Source organism: Prionailurus viverrinus, chromosome A1, assembly GCF_022837055.1.
Source record: "Prionailurus viverrinus isolate Anna chromosome A1, UM_Priviv_1.0, whole genome shotgun sequence".
NCBI lineage: Eukaryota > Metazoa > Chordata > Mammalia > Carnivora > Felidae > Prionailurus > Prionailurus viverrinus.
This window is the reverse complement of record NC_062561.1, coordinates 46,325,892-46,348,353: the sequence shown is the minus strand read 5'-3', so window position 1 is coordinate 46,348,353 and position 22,462 is coordinate 46,325,892. Positions and strand designations below refer to the sequence as shown.

At 35.3% G+C, this 22,462-nt stretch overlaps 1 long non-coding RNA gene across 1 annotated transcript; it reads right to left on the bottom strand.

Moving 5' to 3' along the window:
• Positions 1 to 1,169: 1,169 nt before the first annotated feature.
• Positions 1,170 to 20,785, bottom strand: LOC125176814 (uncharacterized). Its single transcript, XR_007156404.1, has 3 exons — positions 20,615 to 20,785; positions 7,105 to 7,262; positions 1,170 to 1,434 (listed from the first exon to the last, which is right to left on the bottom strand). It is a non-coding gene; the product is annotated as an uncharacterized LOC125176814 (long non-coding RNA).
• Between the last annotated feature and the right edge of the window lie 1,677 nt (positions 20,786 to 22,462).

Below are 22,462 nucleotides of genomic sequence, written 5' to 3'. Positions count from 1 at the left end.
ATATACTTATACTAAAAATGTAATGCCTTATTTACCTGAAAGTCAAATTTAACTAGGTGTTGTGCATTTTATCAGGGAACCCCAACTTAAATACTATTTAATAAATTGATAGTAAATAATTTTAATAAATTAAACTATGTACACTATTAATGCAGACATTAAATTGTTTTTTAAGGACAAAGAAAATAAAGTCAAAATAAAAATTATAGCATGTAGAGAGTAATGTTACTTTTATCTTTTCAAATTATATATACACACACACACACACACACACACACACACACACACACACATATATACATACACACATAAACGCACACATACATCCATACATATGCATAAATATGGGAAAACACCAAAGAATTTTTGGAAATGTGGAGCTATACATGGACCCAAATTGATAGACACCCTCTGCCCATTGGGAATTTTTCAAATAATATAAACATGTCATGTTGGTGCTGTCTCATTTCAGTTGCCAATTGACTCCTCAGTTAATTTTTTCACTTCCTTTGACACTGTTTTTCTCTCCTTGGAAGCCATTCACGTTTCACTGAAGTTTCCTGTCTGCAAGACTGGCCACAAAACTTTCTCAACAAACCTGTCCTTACCTCCCTATAAACATATATATACCTCTTCTACTTTAAAGTTTTTAACTGCTATTCCGATAGAAAAATAGGTCACATATATTTTAAAATAGAAGTGATACAAAGCCCAAGAGATATTGCAGGTTACTTGTAGTCAATGGTTTGCCCACCATTGGAGATACAATAATGGAAGCCCTTAGCTTTTGTTCTTGGTAGTGAGCCTTAAGTGGCCTTCCAGACACCTTGAGACCATATTTGAGGGTTTTCCTAATTCTCTTTACCATTCTATAGAAAGCCTTCTCAAGTGAGACTGAAGGGATATTCTTTTGGCCACAAGAATAATGTTTATCTTTATGGAGATCTAAGATGAATGAGCTTAGGGCATGGTGTAGCACAAAAACATTAAATCAGACTTCTGAAAATTATTATTTTTATTTCTTGAATCATTCATTATAGGCAGTAAATACGTTTTAAAATATTTCTAAAATGAAACTCACAATAAGCAATTTATATGTGAATTTACTTTACAGTAAAATTGGAAATTGTCTCTTGTGGAGAAGTCGGTGACCTTATGATGTTCTCAGCAACAACTGACCTTAACTGAGTACTTACTACGTGCCAGGCACTTTCTATATTCAGTCCAAGATCAAATATAACTTCACTTTAGATGGTAGAATGTTTTTATATACCTTGGCATTTGGCTAAATATACGTGTGCAAAAATAGAGCCAGAAACAGCATTGAGAACTTGTGTTCAGGATGAGGTCTCTGAAAACGCTACAATGTCTTCAGCCGAAATAGAAGATGGGGACATACTGAGCAGAATATAAGCTTGGTGGTAAGCAGTAGTCCTTGATGGGATGCAGAAGAGGAAATAAAGGAGAAAATCATCCATTAGGCATTTGGAATTGCACGCAGAAATAGTTTATAAAATTACCTATAAATCTTAATTGCCATGAAATTCCCCCCCAAATGTTCTAATGTTCAGCCTCCAAATCCCTTCCTCCCCCTCACTGTTTGCGTAGTAGGGTAAAAGTATCCTTAGAGCTGATGAAGTAAACCTAAGGATGGATATTTAATCAATCCAGGATGGAAGCTCTTGCCCTCATATCAGCTATCGACTGAATTAAGCATAGACACACTTTGAATTAGTCTTGAGGAAGCCAGGCAGAGTAGCAAGTCTCAGACTGCTCTTGAAGACATCGACAAATGAGATCTATATCAAGTTTTAAAAACATACTGAGGACTCAATTTGGTATCTCATTATCAGAAAATTCAATACAAAGTGAAACAGTTCAGAGGGCTTAAAAATATTAATTGATAATGATAAAGAAGAAAGGTGATTGACTAAGGGTAGATTCAATTTGATTCAAAGGCAGTGAATACATGAAAGTTATAAGTAGCAACAAAGGAGAATTGTTTTGTTGACAGTCATGCAAATAAGCATTGACCCATATGCTCAGTGCCTAAAATAAATTTAGTGTTCTTTGTTCACATTTCCTGTCAGCTTGGGTTTTATAACAAGTTACATTTTGTTGGAACTCTGAGAAAACTTGTTGCAGGAAGGAGCTTGTCTTCTTTTAACCTGCTGATTACTAGAACACTAAAAGAGTATGGTTGAATGGAAGGCTGAAGCAATGGCATTTGTAATTTAATTTGGGTCAACGAACAATTGAGGAACCAAATATAACTCTCATGGTCTAATAATTCTTGAAAACTCTTTGAAAAGCTGGTTTAACATTCTTCTTGTAAACATTGGAAACAAAAACCTTTTAAAATATTTTAATTATGTAATATGTCAAACACATATGTCAAGCACAGAGGCACCTTATGTGCCCAGCAGATAGATTAACATTTTATCGTCTTTGTTTCAAAATTTAGATTTCTAAGAAATAAATACGGGTTCCCCCTGCTATCCAGAATCAGAATATTCCTATGAAAACTTTCATATACTGAAATGATATGAGTGAAGAAGCAATTGCCGTTTCCTAAAAGCAAAAAATCCTCTTTGGATTTCTTTTTGTTGGTGAAAACAGATAGTGGTATGGGTCTTTAGTAAAAGTGAAGTGGTGTAAAGCGAACATTTGGATAGCAGGGTAAACCTGTATTAGAGATGCCCTTAAAGTGATCCTTTCCATTTTATTCGGCATCATCCACTCCTAACATAAAATAAATATCTTGAATACATGAGCATTGTTCCTTTTAATATGCTAAATTATTACTATAAAATCTCATACCCTATATAGCACATATTAATTTTTATATTTTTAATTTCTATAACTGTATCTTGCTATATCATGTGAAACTTGATTTTTCTTATTTAATAAAATGTATTAGAGAGTCATCATACTGATTTTTGTAGAACTAGTGTGTTGTATTAATATTCCAATGATTAAATAACAATTCATCCATCCTCTCATTGAATGACGTTTTAAATTGTTTGATAGTTTTGCCAAAAAAAATGCTTCAATCAACTCTCTTGTCAAGTCTCCTTGTACATGTGTGAGTGTTCTCTAGAATATATAATTCAAAATGGAATTGTGCGCATTTTCAACTTTGCTAGGTATTGTTAAAATATCTTGTTATTTAATCTTACATGTGCTATTTGCAAAATCACTTTTTGTGGATATTCTATAAAAGGCATTTTTCTTGTTAAGCTTTTTCTATGTTTTATTTATTCATTCTAGCAGGAAGTTATATTTGTACATGGTTTCTTACAGGAGTATCATTAACATTTTTTTCTATATATGAGTTGCCAATAAATGATGTACAATGTATTGAATAGTACATCATTTCCCTAGAGTTGCAAACTCACTTTGCCACATAAAAACCATACATACAGACATAGATATGCATATATAATTAGCATATATATGCTATGTATTGCAATATTTTCTATTATTTTGTTTTTCCCTATATTCTTATATGTCTTTACATGTCATATTTTTCTTGCTTTGTGTCATTGCCTAGGACTTCAAATACAGTTGACTAAAAATGATGAGGTAGACATTCATCTCAATATTAAAGAAAATAACCCTAAGATTTTAGCATTAACAGTGTGTATATATATATATATATATCAATGTGTAAATATATATATAAATTATATATATATAAATTAAATATGTATATTATATGCATATATATTTATATATATTTACACACATACATACATATATACAATTGTATATGGCTTTTACTCTTTTGGTAATTACCTAAAGTTGATAAAATTACACTTATAATTACTTATATTTTTGAGGCCAACCACTTTTGCATTTGTCAATTTTAAAAAATTACGTTGTTGGAGTAATGGAATTAGTATTTATTTACATATTTATACCTATATTTTGAGTCTTATTATTTTTATTTTGTATACTCTCCCTTGTTAATGTTGGTATCAATGTCATACTAATCCCTTAACATTACTTGCAAGTTTTCATGTTTATCCTTTAAATTTTTCTGTGCAATTTTTCTGTGTTCTATTTTACAAAAAAATCATCCATAAATTAATCTCTGCCGATACTTGTATGCGGGTAGAATTTTAACTTCTGATTCAATTTTTCAATGGATAGATCTGGGCTTGACTCTTTAGCCATTCTTTTTTTTAGCATCAGTTTGTATGCTGTATATATTTCTAGACAAATGCCTGTTTCTTCTTAAGATTACAAATGTTTGGGTGTGAATGGTTCATAATATTCCAAACGATATGTAACGCCTCTCTATTACATGTAATGTTATCTACTGTGGTAGAGACTATCTAATGGTTACCAGCCCTCTTTCCAGGCTTCTTGCTGGTAGATTGAGTACACATAATACATTTTGGCTAATGGAGGTGAGGAACATAATATCCACAATTTCCAGATCTAGCTCTAAAATATCCCACCATACCATTATGATCATTCTCTTTGTTTTCAGACAAATAAAATAAATACAGTGAAGGGCTCTAAGGGAGATTGAAATTTCACTTCAATATATATAAATAAAAATTTATTTTATGTATCTTACTTGGGGTTTATTCTACTTCCTGAATCTGAAAGTCTATGATTTTGGTTAATGTTATGAAAGGTGCAAAGATCCTGGCTTGAAGTTACTGCTTGGAGGAGAGCTATCCATGAGAACCACATAAAGGGCATTAGACAGTAAGGAGGGTGAGATACAAAACCCCCACCCTAATCCCTCCCCATCCTTTTTTTTCAAACAGCTGTGCATAGCAGTTAAAATTAAGGACCCCGAGTGGTTGACACTTTAAAAAAATATTTCTCATATTGTTTTATTGTTTATTTTGTGGCCAATCTTATAAAAGGTCTTTTTTTCCAGAGAGCCAGCTTTTGGTTTGATGGTCTTCTCCATTCTTTCTTTCCTTTTTCCAGTATCCTTTTTCCAAAGGGATTGCTATGTTGGACATTTTCTAACTTCTTGAACCAGTTACTCTATGAATTTTGTCTCTATTCTTTCTGAAACATGAATTTGATGCTATAAATTTTCCTCTAGGTACTACTTTAGCTAAGCTCTACAAGATTAATTTTATTTGAAGTAGTCTCAAAATCATTCTCTTTTAAACGTTTGACGATTATCATTTTCATTTCTTAAACCATGATTTATTTAGAATGCTTAAAATTTCCAATAGATGCAATTTTATTGATATATAACTCAATGTTACTGGAGTCACACATAGACTTATTCTTTGATGTTTGTTGGTATAAACTTTCTGACCCTTGTGCATGGTCTTTAAATTTTTTGTAAATAATTCATATGTGCTTGGAAAGAACGTGAATGTTCTTGTTACTACTATATGCAGAGATCATAGTTTCTCTAACATGTCAATCTTGCTAATTGTTATATCCAGACCTTGTAAAACTGATTTTTACATGATTATCCGGTACTGAAAAAGGTGTATGAAAATATTGTACTACAATTCTAGAGTTTTAATTTCTTCTGAGTTAAATTTTTTGCTTTACTTATTTTAATTTCATATTATTAGGCCCATATAAATTTTAATTATTGTGATTCCTTACCAATTAGAAATCATTAATTATACAATGACTCCTTTATTACTGCAGTAATGTATATGCCTAAGTCTACTATGTCTCAGGTGCAAAGAGCTAAAATAGCTACCTACTGATAAATTTATTCCCACATCTATTTCCCAAGCTTTTACTTTCAGCCTTTCTGTGTCTTAAAGTCTGGTATTGTCTTTAGTAAACAGTTTGTTGCTGAATGCAATTTTGGAGAACCAGTCTGATAATATCTAACTTTAATTATTGATGTGCAGTATTTTGTACTTATTATGATTGCCAATATATTTGTATTTATGTCTGGTGTTTTATTTGTGTTTTGTTACATGCCCTACATTTTCTTGCTTCTTTTTTCTTTCCCTTGCCTTATTTGGACTCAATGTTGAGGTTTTTAAATTTATTTTTTCTACTCCACTGGTTTAAAGTTATAGTTCTTTTCTTTTAAGTCTTCTCTTTAAATTTTAAACATACGTGCTTTACTTAGATTCTAAAGTTAGTCAAACATCCTTCTTCTGTAGAACTTGAAGTATATATGAAGGGATTTAAGGAGAGATAGGACTTTCTGGCAGGACAGTTTCTTGGTATGCAATGAAAGAGCTAGTTAGGTTTCTCAGACTGGAAATGATATTCCTGGGCCTGAGGGATGGGAGAAAGACAGATTCCTTTGGTTCTTTTAGCTTCAGAGACCCAGTGCCTGTTAAGAAGCACTAGAGATGCAGCAAACTGCACCCCCCCCTCTATCCCCCTTCCTCCCCTGCTCCAGTGGAATGGGAGCATGATCTCCTAGGCAGAGAAAATCATAGAGAGGCTCATAAAAAGTTTTCATCTCCCAGGTAGACATGAAATCTGCAGAAACTCACAGGAACTGCAGAGGAAGTGGGGACAAAGGACAAAGGTATCTGGGTGATAATTTCGTTGAGCCTCCCCCTCAAGACACCTCCCCCTAGCTGACACCTCCCCCTCAAGAATTGGTATTGCCTAAGGCTTCAGAATGCACAAACAGAAGGACTTTGAGTCATGAAAATGAAGTTTTCCTTTAAAGCAAAAGAAATGGGAATTTGGGGTCAAAATGAAATATTAACAGTAAAAAACTGCATTTCTTACACATCTGAGCTTATGAATAAAGACTATCATACATAACAAAAATGAATTATTTCTTCAGGGTAAAAGAGGAGATGATGAAAAGTGAGACAGTGACAGTTTACAAAACTAAATATTTGCTTAATTATTTAATGTTTATTTATTTTTGACATAGAGAGAGAGACAGAGCAGAGGGGGGATGGGCAGAGAGAGAGATACACACAGAATTCAAAGCAGGCTCTAGGCTCTGAGCTGTCAGCACAGAGCCCAACGTGGCTCTTGAACTCACGGACTGCGAGATCATGAGCTGAGCCGAAGTCGGACGCTCTAGTGACTGAGCCACCCAGGCGCCCCAGAACATTTGTTTAATTACATACAAATATATTTAATGTAAAAATTTTCCCTCTGAAAATAAAGGGAAAGTACCTTAGAATTCATGTAGTTTAATATTCTTGTTTCTCTAGGGGGATGCCGATCCTCAGGGTGCTGGGAGACTTGCTCGGTTTTAGTAGGTAGAGGATGGGACTGGACTAAAGTATCTTGACTCCCTAGTTCAGTGCTCTTCCCACAGCCCTCTGCTGCATCTGAAAATGTAGGGGGAAGGGCCACTGAAAATGGTAATACTTCTCAGTTCTGGAAAGGCACATAGAGGGCAGAGTACGCCCAGAAAGTCCTTGCAATTAATTATTTGCTAAATTCAACAATCTGACTAGTGAGAACCACTAAATAATAGATAATACTTCAGAACCAATATTGTACTGCATCATCTATCAGCTGCTGTGAGTCAATATGTAACTGTAGTTGTTCTTTTGTTTTCTACATTCTATAAGCCTATGAAGAACAATTCTACAAATCACTGTGATAAACAAGGGTCCTAGGACGCTTCACCCAAACTTTCTGTTTATTTCAAAAAGTGTTTAACAGTGTTCTATTTATATACTAGGCTACTTTACCATTGAGATAGCAAACAACTATGCTTTATGCCACTGTATAAGAGACAATGAAAAGATTATTATCATACAAGTCATTCTATTTCAAAAATCTTAACAAGTTCGAACATCATTTGACACCAACACAAGTTAGATGTATAATATTATGGATGCTAGAAAATTCTACAATAGGCATTAGAAATGATTTAAAAAAAAAGTTATTCCTCGTCGATAATACTATAAGCTGGAGAGATAAGTTAAAGACCCAGGAGGCAGATGTTTGTGCTCATGTAGACATCTCAGTTGTACCAAACAAACCATGATAGAGTGCTTATTAAAATGTTTAAATATAGAAAGGGATGAGAATTGCTTCAAAAGGACAATTTCATATATATCTTCTGATCATCATAAAATATCTGTGAAGGAAAAGATTCTGAAAATTTAATCCAGAATTGAACCGGGAAATTTACAATATTGTCTGGTATTAAATCATTGATGGTGATATTATCAGAAGTAAACATGTCCATATATATATGGCCTCAAATATATACTAAAAGACATATATGTTTTAAATTTGTAGGTCTCTAGTTTGAAAAATTATGTTCAGTATGGTATCCTCAGGATCCCACAAGATGCCTAGATCCGTGTGTCAATATACTATGGTTACTTGGGAATGAAATTGGCCAGATACACTTTACGGTGATTTCTAATATGAAAATTAAAGCGCATATGTTGCTTGGGTTAATTAGAAAATTTTATGAATTAGAATACCCATTTTAGTGATGATTTCAGAGGTACTTTACTTTGTTATATGGCATTTATGTGTCAGAAAGCTTTTGTTCTAACAATTAAGATTTTTGTTATAATTTAGGAAGACTGGATACCTGGAGATGATTGGGATAATTAGTGAAATGTTGAGTTAGGAGATGATTCATTTGTTTAATTAGACTTTTGTCCTTTTCCCCCAACTTTGTATAAGTATGTATATACCTTTTATATTTTCAAGATAGTTCATGACCTAGAAGTTTTCAAACTATATGAGTTCTAATTCTGACCCCAACATTGATTTCATTTTCCACCCATCTCCCCAGGATAAATCATTAACCCCATCTAATAAAACAGCAAACACCGTCTTTCATGCTGAGCGAATGCACTACGTTTTAAAGGAATTCCCTGGGTGATACTACAAACAATTGCCCTTTTGCTCATCCAGTCTTTGTCTGACCGTTTTCTCATAAAAAGGAACAGTTGGGACTTTATATAGTTCCCCCTTTGTCTTCCAGCTTCCCTCTTAGAGCAAACAGAGGAACTTTTGGCTTTAGTCTGTTTAATCATTCAATGGCAATCAAATATGTAATCTCTCGACGATATTATTTTTAAGTGACAGACAAGATGGTTACCTCATAAGGCTTAGTAAAATACAGATAATGTGGTTTCTATGGTTTGTTGTTGTTTGTTTATTTAATGAGACTTTAATTAGTTAGGCTGGATTCATAACTGCTCAATCTGTTTCAAAGATGTCCAGTACAGTCTCAAGGAAATATCCCAGAAGGAACCATTTCATTCACATTAGTAAAAGTTCTTTCCACTCCCCAAACGATTTCTCTTTTTAACTCAAGGAAGGATTAAGGTCATTGATTGCAAAATAATTTAAAAGTAGATCAATCAGTCATAATTACTAGTTTGTTTTCTATAATTTGCGGTGATACATTTAATTTAGAAAACACTGAACACAAATATATAATAGAGTTACTTGCTAAAGTGTAAAGCATATTATTAATATGGTAATGGTTAAAACAATATGCTTCTTTCTTTTTCTCCAACTCTCTTGCAACAATATAGACTGTTCCGGGATTCACAGGGTTAGATATCCTTGTGATAAAAAGGGTGCTAAAATTTTGACTTTGACCATGAAATTTGTTCCACTCTTCTAAAGAAACATCACCAACCTGTAAAGGGATTTTAACAACATGTCTTTCAAAGTCAAACAATGCAATTCTTATACAGAGAAGGACGCATTGACTGGTAATGAGGTGTGAGAAGTTTCAAATAGCTTGGTGTGGGACCAAGGTTAATATAATTATGGACCACAAACCCCAAGAAATCATTCACTCTCTTACGTCTGAACTACCAGCCTGCAATAAAAGGTGGTCTTTCAGTCTTCAGTGCACTGATTTAAAATGATCTATTGATCTGGACCAAAGAAAGATGAATATACTGAGGAGCTGAGGCCGCCTCTAAGTGATAATGAGCAGAACCGGAGGAATGTAGCTGTGGGATAGGGAATCTTCTTTCTACAAAAGGCTATGGCAAAAGCTGGGACTTTAAAGAACAATGACAAAGATTCGAAGAGGAATGTCATTCTTGTGGTCCCTGAGAAAATGCATTAAAAGGATGTTAGGAACTACAGAGAAGAATCATACAAGTGAATAAAAGATGGGTTCTTTGCAGTTGGGGACTAAAGCAGGAACCAAAGAGAATCACATAACTTTGGGAACTGTGGAAGCTTTGCTTCTAAAGATTTCGTTTTCTTTTTTTAGCCTGGGCAAATGAAAAATGTGGTAAGAAAAAGAGCCCATCAGATCTTTCAGTCATGAGCATTTTCATGTGTGTTCTGATCAAGAAACAATATTATGGAGATATGTGTTTCTCTGGTTTATATGCGCCTTCCCACTCCTTTTATTACTCGTGGCCACAGACACGAGCATACAAGTTTTGCAGATAATTCCTTTTTACTAATGATATGTTGGAAAATAGTACATATATGTATTTTTGTGTGTTACAAACAAGCTAGCTTTAAAAAATAGATGTCTGAGTTTCAGAAACTCCTTGTTTGAAGCAAGACACGCATTTGACAGTACAATTGTAAATGGTTCTATTTGCATTAATACATGCTGTTTATTATTACATTAATTGCATTCTGATATTAATATGTTAATGATATTAGTATGTTAATTTGTCTCTATCACATTTTTCAGTGAGAATTTTCCTTGGGTTATAGTGGAGAAATTATTTTAACACATTTTCCTCCCTCTAGCATAAAAACAAACAAAAAACCCGTGCAATGATATTTGTTCTACTTAAACATCAGTGTAGATATTGTGTAAACATTTAAGTCAGGATTAATCACATTTATGAGCATATTTGGACACTTTAGTAGTTAGAAATTAAAAGCAATATAAGTGAAATATTTCCATTTTCTCTCTCATGCCTCGTCTAGACAGGCCTAACACTCCACAAAGCTTCCCTTCACTGTGTGGCTCCAGTTTTCCTCACTTCTCTTAGCCCCTTGTGGGATATTCCGCAAGGAACAGAACTGAGGGGTGTGTGTGTGTGTATGTGTGTGTGTGTGTGTGTGTGACTTAGCTCAGGTTCCTGAGAAAACACTAAGCAAATATGCTTTCAACTTGGACTCCAAGCCTATAACTGGAAATCGGGAAAGAGATACTCATTATTTTGAAGGAGTATGTGTAATGTGGGAGGGGTAAATGGCCCTAGACTTAGGAAAGCTTGAGTATATATCCTGGCTTTGCCAAATATTTAGCTAAGGTTTTGACTTCTCCAAGTCTCTCCTATGCAAAATGGGGATAACAGTATCTACCTAAATATGTTTTTATGGTCTTTTACTGTCTATATTTTTTATTATCTATATATTTACTTGTATATTTATTAAATATATATGTGTCTATATGTAATAATATGTTATATGTATATATGTAAATATACATATATCTATATCTATATCTATATAGATATAGATATAGATATAGATATAGATATATATACTTACAAATATCCACATAGATACACACACACACACACACACACACACACACACACACACACACATATCAAAAGGCAGGCAGTAAAACAGCAATCTACCATCCCACACTTCCCCCGTTTCCATCTCCCCAAGAAAATCACTTTTAACATTTCTACTTGCTTTTTCAGATATTAAGCTCCACATTTCCAAATAATGAATTTGTAATGCTATTTTATATATATTTTTCAATTTAAGGTTATCCAATTGCTAACATAGCAGATGATGATTTAGCTCTCTTATCTTCCCCTACCTACTCACATGCCACCCCTCGCACATCTGCATTGTACAATTATGTTTTAAAAATGAGGTAAATCAATATTCAGTGCTTACTTTTCATGACTGTCTAGTATTGTTTGCACGTAAGTCATGGAATACACAACTAATAAATGAACTTCCATGCACCGAATTTTGTTTTCTGGAGTTAACAAGCGCCTCATCTTCTAATTTGATGGTATTCTGGAACATGAATAATTCATCCCTACGTTATACAAAATAACTGAAAAAGTCCTTTATATGTGATAAAACACGTAAGGTATTTATTATTTTCTTGTGTGTCTGTCCCTATATGATGTTCTTCTCGGCATCTGTTGCTGTCCAGGTGTGCTGGCTAGAGCTTGTCAGCTGTCTGTCCAGGTATCTCTTTCACCAGGAAATCCTAATGCCTGTCTTGATTGGAGGCTTTGTTTCCTCTTTCTTTGTTTCCCTCTTGTTTTAGAGAAATACATTGCCAAGCTTCTTGAAAAGAGTGTACTAGAATTTTGAAGTCTTGTTTTGTTTTGTTTTGTTTTTCAACATTTATTTATTTTGGGGACAGAGAGAGACAGAGCATGAATGGGGGAGGGGCAGAGAGAGAGGGAGACACAGAATCGGAAACAGGCTCCAGGCTCCGAGCCATCAGCCCAGAGCCTGACGCGGGGCTCGAACTCACGGACCGCGAGATCGTGACCTGGCTGAAGTCGGACGCCCAACCGACTGCGCCACCCAGGCGCCCCTTGAAGTCTTGTTTTAAGAACACACTGGTTTGAAAATAATTTTTAACCTCATATTTGAATGATAATGTTTCTATTAGAGACAATTCTGTGTAGATGTATCAATGGCATTTTTCATTATCTTTTAGTGCCATATTGTCATTAATGAGTTTAATGCGATTTGATTACTGAAAATTTATAGTGTTTTGTTTGTTTTTATCCCACCTACCCACTCCTTAATCATGGAAGCTTTTAGATTCAACTTTTGTTGTTGTCATTGCTGTAATGTTTTTCAATACTATGTCTTAACATGCATTTTTTCATTATTTTGTCTGACTAGTGAGGCTTTCCAAATTAGAAATCTTATGCTTTAGAAATTTTTTTTTTTTTTGCATTTTGTTGACAACAGTGCACTGATAACAATTTTTCAGCTGTTTCTCCTATCTTTTTACTTTCTTTTTTTAAATTATTTTTATCATCTTGGGGGAAACTCCCACAAATTTTCTGTTAAAACTTCAATAGAATTTTTCAAGGTTTACTATGATTATATTCTCTAATTACCAAGAGTCTCTCCTTGAACACATGCTTTTTTTTCCCCTTTTATACTAATCTCTTCTTGTTTACACTTACATCTCTTATCTTTCTCAAAAATCAGTAGTTGGTAAAGATTTTATTCTTCTTGCATTATGTCCTTAATTAGTTTGTTTCTTGTTTATTTTGGTCATCATCTTTCATGTTAGAGATTTTCTTCAAGTGTCCAATGAGCTTTGGCTGATGATTCACAAGCAAGTACAGAACTAAACAGATGAGTACTAGATCAAGTATGAGCGAGATTGCTGAATGGTGGGCTTCATCAGAAGAGCAAAAGGTGGAGCATTTCACTGGGAAGTCTGTCAGTCTCTTCCCCTGGACCAGGCAACTTCACCAAGTGGAATTCTTAGACTCCTGCCTGCTTGGCATAATATGTCTAGCATGCAGCATCTAGCTTTCTGGAGATGGAGTGGGAATAGGAAGCAGAGATCTCACTATTTGAAGAGTATACTTTCCCTCAGCACCTTTGTTTTCAATATCATACCTCACTCCTGGGTTCGACTCTGCCAGGTTTTCCTATAACCCGAGCTTCGTTGATTAATTTTTCCCAGGATTTTTTTCCCCAGGATTAATTTTTCCAGGTAGTCATCTTGCTATTCTAAGTAAGGGAGAACACTGGTGGAGGTTTGTTCAGATTTGTGACCCACCTCCCTGTGTTTGATTCAGTCCCTACACTCTACTTTCTCAGACACCTGCTATCTGCAACATCTGGGCCTCTCAGGATTCTGCAGTGTAAATCATGGTGCAGCTTGTTCCTTATGCACCAGTGTTCTTATCTTCATTAGAATCAGTTGCCATTCATTCATGTACTTTCCCACTCTCAATTTTCCAGAATATTGAAGTCTCTTAACTATTTGATTGTGTCTCCTCCATTCTTTTCTGAGTTTGCACATTTATGCTTTTTAAATAATAATTTTACTGCCACTTTAGTGGGACTTGATGTGGTAATTAAGATAATTATTCAAATTACATAAAATTAACCGCAAGAATGCCAGTGATTTTTATACTTTATTATTTCCTTTAAAAATAGGACAGTTTGTTTAAAAAATAATCTAATGGATTATCAGAATAAATAAAGAGTGGAACTTCTCCAACTGGATTATTATCTTTGTCACCAGTCCCCAAGAAAACATGAATAGATGCGTAGGGTTCCAGAACACTGTACTTCACACAAATACACGATATTGGGTAGGGTTCAGTTCCACACTATAGAAACCACTGTATCTATTGAAGAGATAAATACTTTATAACCTGGAATTTTTTGAGAGACTAGAAGAATGGGCTCCACAAATAGCTCCAATTTCTTGCAATATCACTGCTTCAGTGTGACTGGGAAAGCTCCCGCCGCCTCTAAGTCAGGAAACCGTCACATTAGGAAATCTTCTAAACAATATGCACCAGCAAAGGAAAGTTGTTTCCCTCACATTCTCTCTTCCCTAAGAACAATTTGAACAAATGTATTTGATCAGTGAAATTTCAACCACATCTGGATGCCAGGGGCATTCAAGTCTGAGAAATGTACTTTCCAGCCTCTGTAGTATCCTCCCACAGAGGCAGGAGTGGGTGTTAAAAAAAAAAGCTTATCTGTTATCTAGCTATCCATCCATCTATATCTACCTACCTACATCTGTGACAACTAGCTTTGTCCACACAACCACATAACTTAGATATTTCAGCTATTTTTTTCTTTGTAAATATAAACACTTCCAAATGATTGAGTGAGTTTTTTTGGCCATGTTCATCAACCCAGGTTTTGGAGTGGAGAGGTCAGATGCTTAGATTGATTCATGGTTTGGATTTACACAGTGAGTATAAAAGTAGAATAAGAATGCAGTTGAGACGAATAGTTGATAGACTACAGTCTTTGAAGAGAAAAAATATCCAGAAAATACTCATACCATCCTTAAAGGACTCAAGTTATTGATCAGTTTATTAGATAAAATCCTTACCTTGAAGGAGTAAAATCCATTTTAGCTAGTATAAGAAGGAAATAATATAATAAAGTTTATTAGAAAATTCACCGAACTCTTTCAGAGCCAGAAGATCAGACTTGAAGGCTGCCCTATCAGAAAGACATAAATTATATTGAAGAATGGCTTCAGCAGAAACCCTACTGCATGTTTTTTTTGTCACAGACCCCGCAGACAGCATTGCCGACGCTGGGCACTGTGCCTTGCTCCTTAGGACTGTCATTTTGCTGTGGAAGCTCGATTCCTCTGCCAGCATACTCAATAGAATAGATTCCAGGCGGCACCGTTTCTACATCATGCTTCTAATTTAACAGAGTTTAGGTATCATGCCGGTGTCTCAGTTGCAAGAGAGTGTTTTATTTTTGAATTTGACAAAGCATGGAACAATAAGGTAGGGAAAATCCGAATGTCCTCTATGATAGGATTGAAGAAGAGTTATAGGAAATTGATAGAACTAGTAAAACAGAATGTTGACATCAGTGGCTGTGATACTGGAATTGAATATCCAGGTGATGTAGCCATTGAAGGAAAGGGCAGTTTAGAATACATAAGGCACTAAATGTTTGCAGAATAATTAAATAATGGTAATACCTATTAAAGTAGCAAATATGTACCAGAAAAATGAAAGTGTGTATGCATAAAAAGCAATCATTACCATACTTAAACCAAGATGTAGAAGATTTTTGTATGTGTCACCAGTACATATTACAACATTTATTGTAGCAATAGAAAATTACTGAGAAAATAAACTTATTAATAGCTTATTACTAGAATTTTAATTCAACAAAATGGTAAAGTATGTTTGGACTACTTTGAATCAGACTCAAATTTTTCAAAAATTTGCTTTTCTTTGCATAATATTTTTGGATGTTATCACACATATATAAAGGATACAAAGTAATATAGATAGAAAATAGACCTTTAGTATACTTTTGAGAAATTAAATATCTCAGAAATTATTATAGATTTTGTTTTAAAAGTCTTAATAAGTAACTTTAGTCTAATAGGCACTTCAAATTACTAACGTATTTTGAAAAGAAAATAAACTGTCTCTAGAGCTGCAATTTTGAGGCAAAACCAGTGTCTCTCACTGATTTACATATTTGGTAGCAGAGACACTATTAGATAAATTTCATCATGCAAATCTCTCTTTCTTAATAAACAAAACCAACATTTTCTACAAGGATTTACTTCAAACATCATTTAATGTAACGACCACTTTAGATCTACTGTTTTGGAGCATTTTTCATGGTATCACAATAGAAATTGCTTGTATTAGTGGGGGATTGGCATATGTGCTTGCTGTTGTTCTCCTGTATTTATTTTATTATAATATTTACAATTTTTCTAAGGTTGTTTTTATTCACTTTGGGATTTGACTGGATCATGTTCTTATTTCATAATAATAAAGGATGAGGGTTAGTCAAAAACAGATTACTGACATATATCTCCTGTAGCATAAAGTTTAAAGAGAGGGTTGAAGGTAAATGGCTAGAAAGAGATGAAAGGATTGGGAAGAGGAAAATAATAAAGATGAAAGCGAGGTAAAGGAAACAATTTTAAGAGAGCTGAAAGAGGAAAGAGAGCAAAGAGTTTGATATAAAAAATGGGATAGTGGAAAGAAGTCAGAAAACAGAAGAGAAAATAAATATCCATGATATTATAAAGCATCTGTGAAAGAAATTGCATTGTTCGTTTGTTGATGGAGGAGGAAAGGAGTGATTTTTCTGAAATGTTTGTACAATAAATGAATGAAGACTAGCCATGTCTTTAAATAAATACCATTACATGGACCGGGGATCATATAGAAAGAATATGGGAATATAACTGTCATACTGAGTCACATCAACTCTAGGGATCCGGCATAGTTTCTTTGATGTTTTTCAGGAAAACATGCTAGTTGCCCTCCACAGCCGAACCTCGGGGAGTCTGTGATCCCTAACTTCCTTTTGGTAACCCATTATAAACTCAGTTCATGAATTTATCTAAGCCTTTCCTGAACCTATTTATATTTTCAGACTATATAACCTTCTGGGGTAATGACTTGCATATGTTTACTACCAACTGTGTAAAGTACAAAGCATAAATCCCTTTTATCTTTTATGCTACATTGGGCATCCTCTAGTCCTGTTGCTCTTTAATTTGGTGAAAGGAATCCATCTTTACCTTTCATGATTTGGCAGAGGCTGAGTCCATGCAGGCTCAAGTGTAGTTTTAAAAATTGAATATTCCAAACCTTTTACAATATGCTGACATAGATGGAAAGGTTATGCCACATAATGTAAAGGACTTTAGTTTTAATAGTTGCATGCTTTGAGGAAAGTTGTCTCCTATTTCTAGGCCCCCAAATTATCTATAAAGCAAAGTGCTTGATAATCTCTAAAATTACTTCTGTCTTCCAACTGACCAGTACACTACTACCCATCCCACCCGATCCCCGGTGGAGAAAAAATAAAGATGTGGAACAGAGGTAGAAAATTGCCATATAGATGAGAACATGATCTTTAGAGTGAAACCACCAGGATTCAAATCCCATTTTCTCCTCTTCTTCGCTCTATGCCCTTAAGCAAGCTGCTTACTTGTACATACCTCAATTTCTTCATCAGTAAAACAGGGATAATAATAGTTCAACTTCTTAAGATTATATTTGGCTACCAAATGAGTGTGTGAATGAATGTGTCTGTATAACCTAAAACCAGCAAAGCCATATAATAAGCACTGTATAAAGGTTAACATGCACACACACACACACACACACACACACACACACACACACACACATGGTGGTGGGCAGGCGGAGACAGAGAGAGAGAGAAAGAGAGAGAGAGAGAGAGAGAGAGAGAGAGAGAGAGAGAATAAGCAACCATACCTCACTGAACCTGTGCCCTTGTGCAATCCCATTCCACATTGAATCTGGCCTTGGCCATGTTACTTGCTCTGACCAATGAGACATCAGCAAAGGTGAACCAAATCTATTTTGATAAGCACTTTTGCATAGGGGTTATCTTGTTGGAATGTTTTCCTGAGATCACCATGTAAAGACCAATATAGCCTTCTCAAGGCTATGTGGAGAAAGAAGTCCAGCCATCCTACCTGGAGCTCAGATCCTACCTGACCTGTCAACTCAATATAATGACAAGAGTTTGTAGAAAGGCTTCCCAGCCATAGAATCATGATAAATAAAATGATTGCACTTTAAAATCAATAAATATAGGGTGCTTTGTTATACAACAATATAAATCTGATAGTTTGATCTTCTCTGGTTCTTTTCTATGTACTAGTCTTGAGGGTTTATGTCAATGACTAAAATTTCCATAATGCTAAACTGATAAATTCTAATCCCATTCCCTAATACAGGAAGTATATACTGTAGTCATAAATTTGACAAAGATATGTAATTACATTAATCTGAACATATAAGTAATATCTAATTTAGTATTTTCACGAAGATAGACTCAGAGCCAGAGATTCACATTCAGGAAGTTTATTGGGAAATGTTCTTGGGATGAAAAGCACACGAAGGAGGAAGGAAAGCAGGACTGGGCAGTAGGAGAAGCTAAACTGTGATGTATGCAGGCTCTCTCAGCACAACACACATAGGGAATGAGAGGTGTGATGGCCCTTCAAAATTATTCCAAATTTAAGGAAGTGGACCAAGCCTTTGTACCACAACTTTAATTACTCACTCGATGAGAATGGCCTTAGGGAAGAGATTTTTAACTTTGGGTGAGGCAGCTCTTTTTACGGAGGCTTTTTTTTTTCTTTAATAAGATATAGGTCTTATTAGTCAACTATAATCATAATGTGATCATTATAGATTTCCCCTTCTTTATCCCACCAAACACAAAACAAAGCTGTGTACCAATCTGATTTTATTCATGTGGGTCACAGCCTTGGTTCATCAGCAAAATCACCTTTCTCAGTTTCACAGTTGACAGTGACAGAAATTGACTCCTCTTTCTCAGATATAGACATCATCAGCCTGGAGTAATACACATGGGGTAGTCCAGTCATATGAGAGAGGGGATGGATGTCAAATTTAAGCAGGATCCAGTGCTTTTCTGTGTAATGTTGGTATATTCTGTGCAGTGCTCCTGTGAGAGCCATTTTACAATGATACACACATGTTTCTCCACAACCTCATCTAATTGTGTGGCACATCCTATGGGAATGTCCCAGTGGGACTCAACTTCTACAATCCCTTGTCACGGACACCAGTGCAGTGGAGGTCATCATAGAATTTTTCACCTCATGAGCTCCCAGAGATGGAAGAGCTTTGTCCCTACTGTCATCATAATGTGATTATCTTGGGAAAAATTTTTTTTTCTTATGGATCTTTGGGTGAGATCATAGTGTTTGCATCAAACATATATAACTTCAATCCTTCAGGGGCTGGGTGTCTCATTCTCCTCCACCAAAGACATACAACTAGTTTCTAAGGGCTTCTGATGATATGTGAAATGATTTTGACTATGGGGAGTGGGAGCATCTGGTCATCTCTCACATGGTCCAGGGTATGACTTCAGAATTTAGGACCTGTAGACAATGTTTATTTCCTGACTGGCCAGTGCATCCAAACACCCAGATGCCAGATCTAAGGGGTGCATATCTGAGAAGATCCCTTTTAGATTTGGTCCCTCAGAGTTGAAGCTCTTTTTTCTCTTGACATCACAAACTGGGAGTAAATATGAGCAGTTGTGGCCAATCTAGGTACAGCAGCTATCTCTACGGAGGACCTAAGGGTACTGTGTTGCTTTCTTGGGCCTCTTTATAGGCTCCAAGATTGGCAACAGCTTCATGATGTCCTTGATAGACTGAATATCCAAAGTAGAGGTCCTATAATAATCATTATGAATGATTTGTCATAATAAATAGCAATATAAAAACTTTGTAGAAATACCATATGTGGAAGTTTCTGAGAGTCTAAGAAAAGAATAGACATAGGCAACTGTGTTTTGCATGAGGGCAATGTGGTTAAGTATCCACTTAAAATATTTGAAATCTAAAAGACAAGTACAAAATTTTTTGAACATGTACACTAATAACAATATATTTGCCATTGGGTAAAATAAATACCTTTAGAACAGTAAGAACATGTAGAAATGATCAAGACAATCACTTTGAATTAGGCCATTGCACTGAAACTGCTTGGAATGTAGTTTCTTAGGGTATATATAAATTTGGAGCCTTTCAGGATTTAAAAAGAAAAAAAATAATAACTGCTCTATGCTCCAAACTAAAGCTCACCTCATTGTTTTAATCTCAGGGGGAAAATTCAATAAAAATTATCCCAACATCCAGTCTCACTTTCATACATGTAAGAGAATAATTCATTGGATTAAGTTGATCACAGTAAACATACAAAACAAACACTAACCACTAACTAATGGTGACTTAACAGAAGAGAAGCTGATTTTTTTTTCAAATAAAATAAATCTGATATAACCAGAGCTGTTACAGCAACCGCTTGTTGTCAGCTACCTTTTTGCTTGGCCATTGTTAGTTATGGTTCTCATTGATCTAAGGTATCTGCTGGAGCTTTAGCCATCACATCTGCATCCCAGTTATTAAGGATGGAATAAGAAAGGAGAAAGTGCTCCATATTTTTGAAGAAATTTACTTAAGTACTAAGCCCTTTCATTTATAAGTTGTTACCTGGAATTTAGTCATATGGCCACAGATCGTTTCAAGGAAGCTTGTCCATTCATGCATCTAGCTCAATGTGCAGTTTCTAGATGATTGTTGATTCTTTATCAGATCTAGCAGCTCTTTGTTGTTTGATGACTTACTAAACTAAAAAAACAGCTTATCTTCCTCTTATAGACCCAAAAGAGAAGGATCCGCAAGAATGACATAAAAATTCTATTTAGAACAAACGTAAAGTAGAAAACACTGGCATTATTAGCTCATGAAAATGTTAGAATCCTGATACTTACAAATAGTGAAGTCCCTTAGCCTGGTGGTAGAATACATTCTGTGGTATATTATCTATTTCTTCAACTTCTACCTTTTGGAGAAACTCTTCTGCCATTGTACTCTCTGGTCCCTTGTTCCAGACCCCACCTTCTGAAGGAGTTATTCCTTCCCCATCATAACCTTGGGCTTCTTCTGATCTAGGCAGTGGAAGGTATCTCTTCATGGAGACTACAAAGATTCTGAAGCCCATTTCCTTCCAATACAGGTTCAGGTATTAAAGTTTTAACAGTAACAGACAGTTGCCATCAAGGTTTATAGCTTCTTTTGGCTTCCAGATCTGGTAGTTTTTAAGCCTGATTCTACCTTGAGACCACTTAAAAGAATAGACTTGGGTGGGAAGACAACATACTTAATCTGATCTTTGCTGCTAGCTGGCCTCCCATTGTCTGACTGAGAACTATTAATGGAAGGCCTTTTTAAATGCTTTGGGGCCAGTGATTTATCTCCTGGTAAAACTGCTTCTTCAGAGTAGACTTGTAAGTGCTTTAGTTTGGAACATAGAGCAGTTATTTTTTTTTTTTCTTTTTAAATCCTGAAAGGCTCCGAATTTAATGCATTTAGATTGTAGGCCACACAGAGAGACAGCACCTTAACATCTCTGCCTGCAGATAAGCTGGATCGAGTCTGAGTTCATCAATCCTGGAACTTTGTTGAAAGCAGCAAAAAGCAGCCAGCACAGACAACATTCTAATTTTCCCACACTTTCCCTTAAGGCCATTTAGTCTGCTTTCCAGACAGCCTTTTGTCTGCTTTCCAAGGAAAGGCAGGCAGCAGTTTGACCAAATGTTTTAGCATTGAATTATAAGTGTTGCCAGTTTCCCAGCCTATATTATCAGAGGTGTTAGAATAACCAGATCAGGCCCCAAATGGAGACACTCATGCTCAGCCCCATGTCAGTAAACCAAAACTTAATGAAGCTTCTATGCTTCACTCTCCCAGAGAAGGAAGACCTAGATCAACAAATCAGCACTTGCCTCCTCAGCCTAAGATACTTGACTCTGCTCCTGGAACCCCTTTGCTCCATACAAGGAAAGTAGATAACCCTGCTTTAACCAATCAGCAAACGCCCAGGAGAACTTCCCTATTCTGTTTTCTTTTGCCTGTGAAGTCTCTTGCCAGCTACGGTTCTTCATAGTTGCTTTCTTTTTTTTTTATTTTTTTATTTATTTATTTATTTATTTTTTATTTATTTTTTTTATTTTTTTATGAAATTTATTGACAAATTGGTTTCCATACAACACCCAGTGCTCATCCCAAAAGGTGCCCTCCTCAATACCCATCACCCACCCTCTCCTCCCTCCCACCCCCCATCAACCCTCAGTTTGTTCTCAGTTTTTAACAGTCTCTTATGCTTTGGCTCTCTCCCATTCTAACCTCTTTTTTTTTCTTTTTCCTTCCCCTCCCCCATGGGTTCCTGTTAAGTTTCTCAGGATCCACATAAGAGTGAAACCATATGGTATCTGTCTTTCTCTGTATGGCTTATTTCACTTAGCATCACACTCTCCAGTTCCATCCACGTTGCTACAA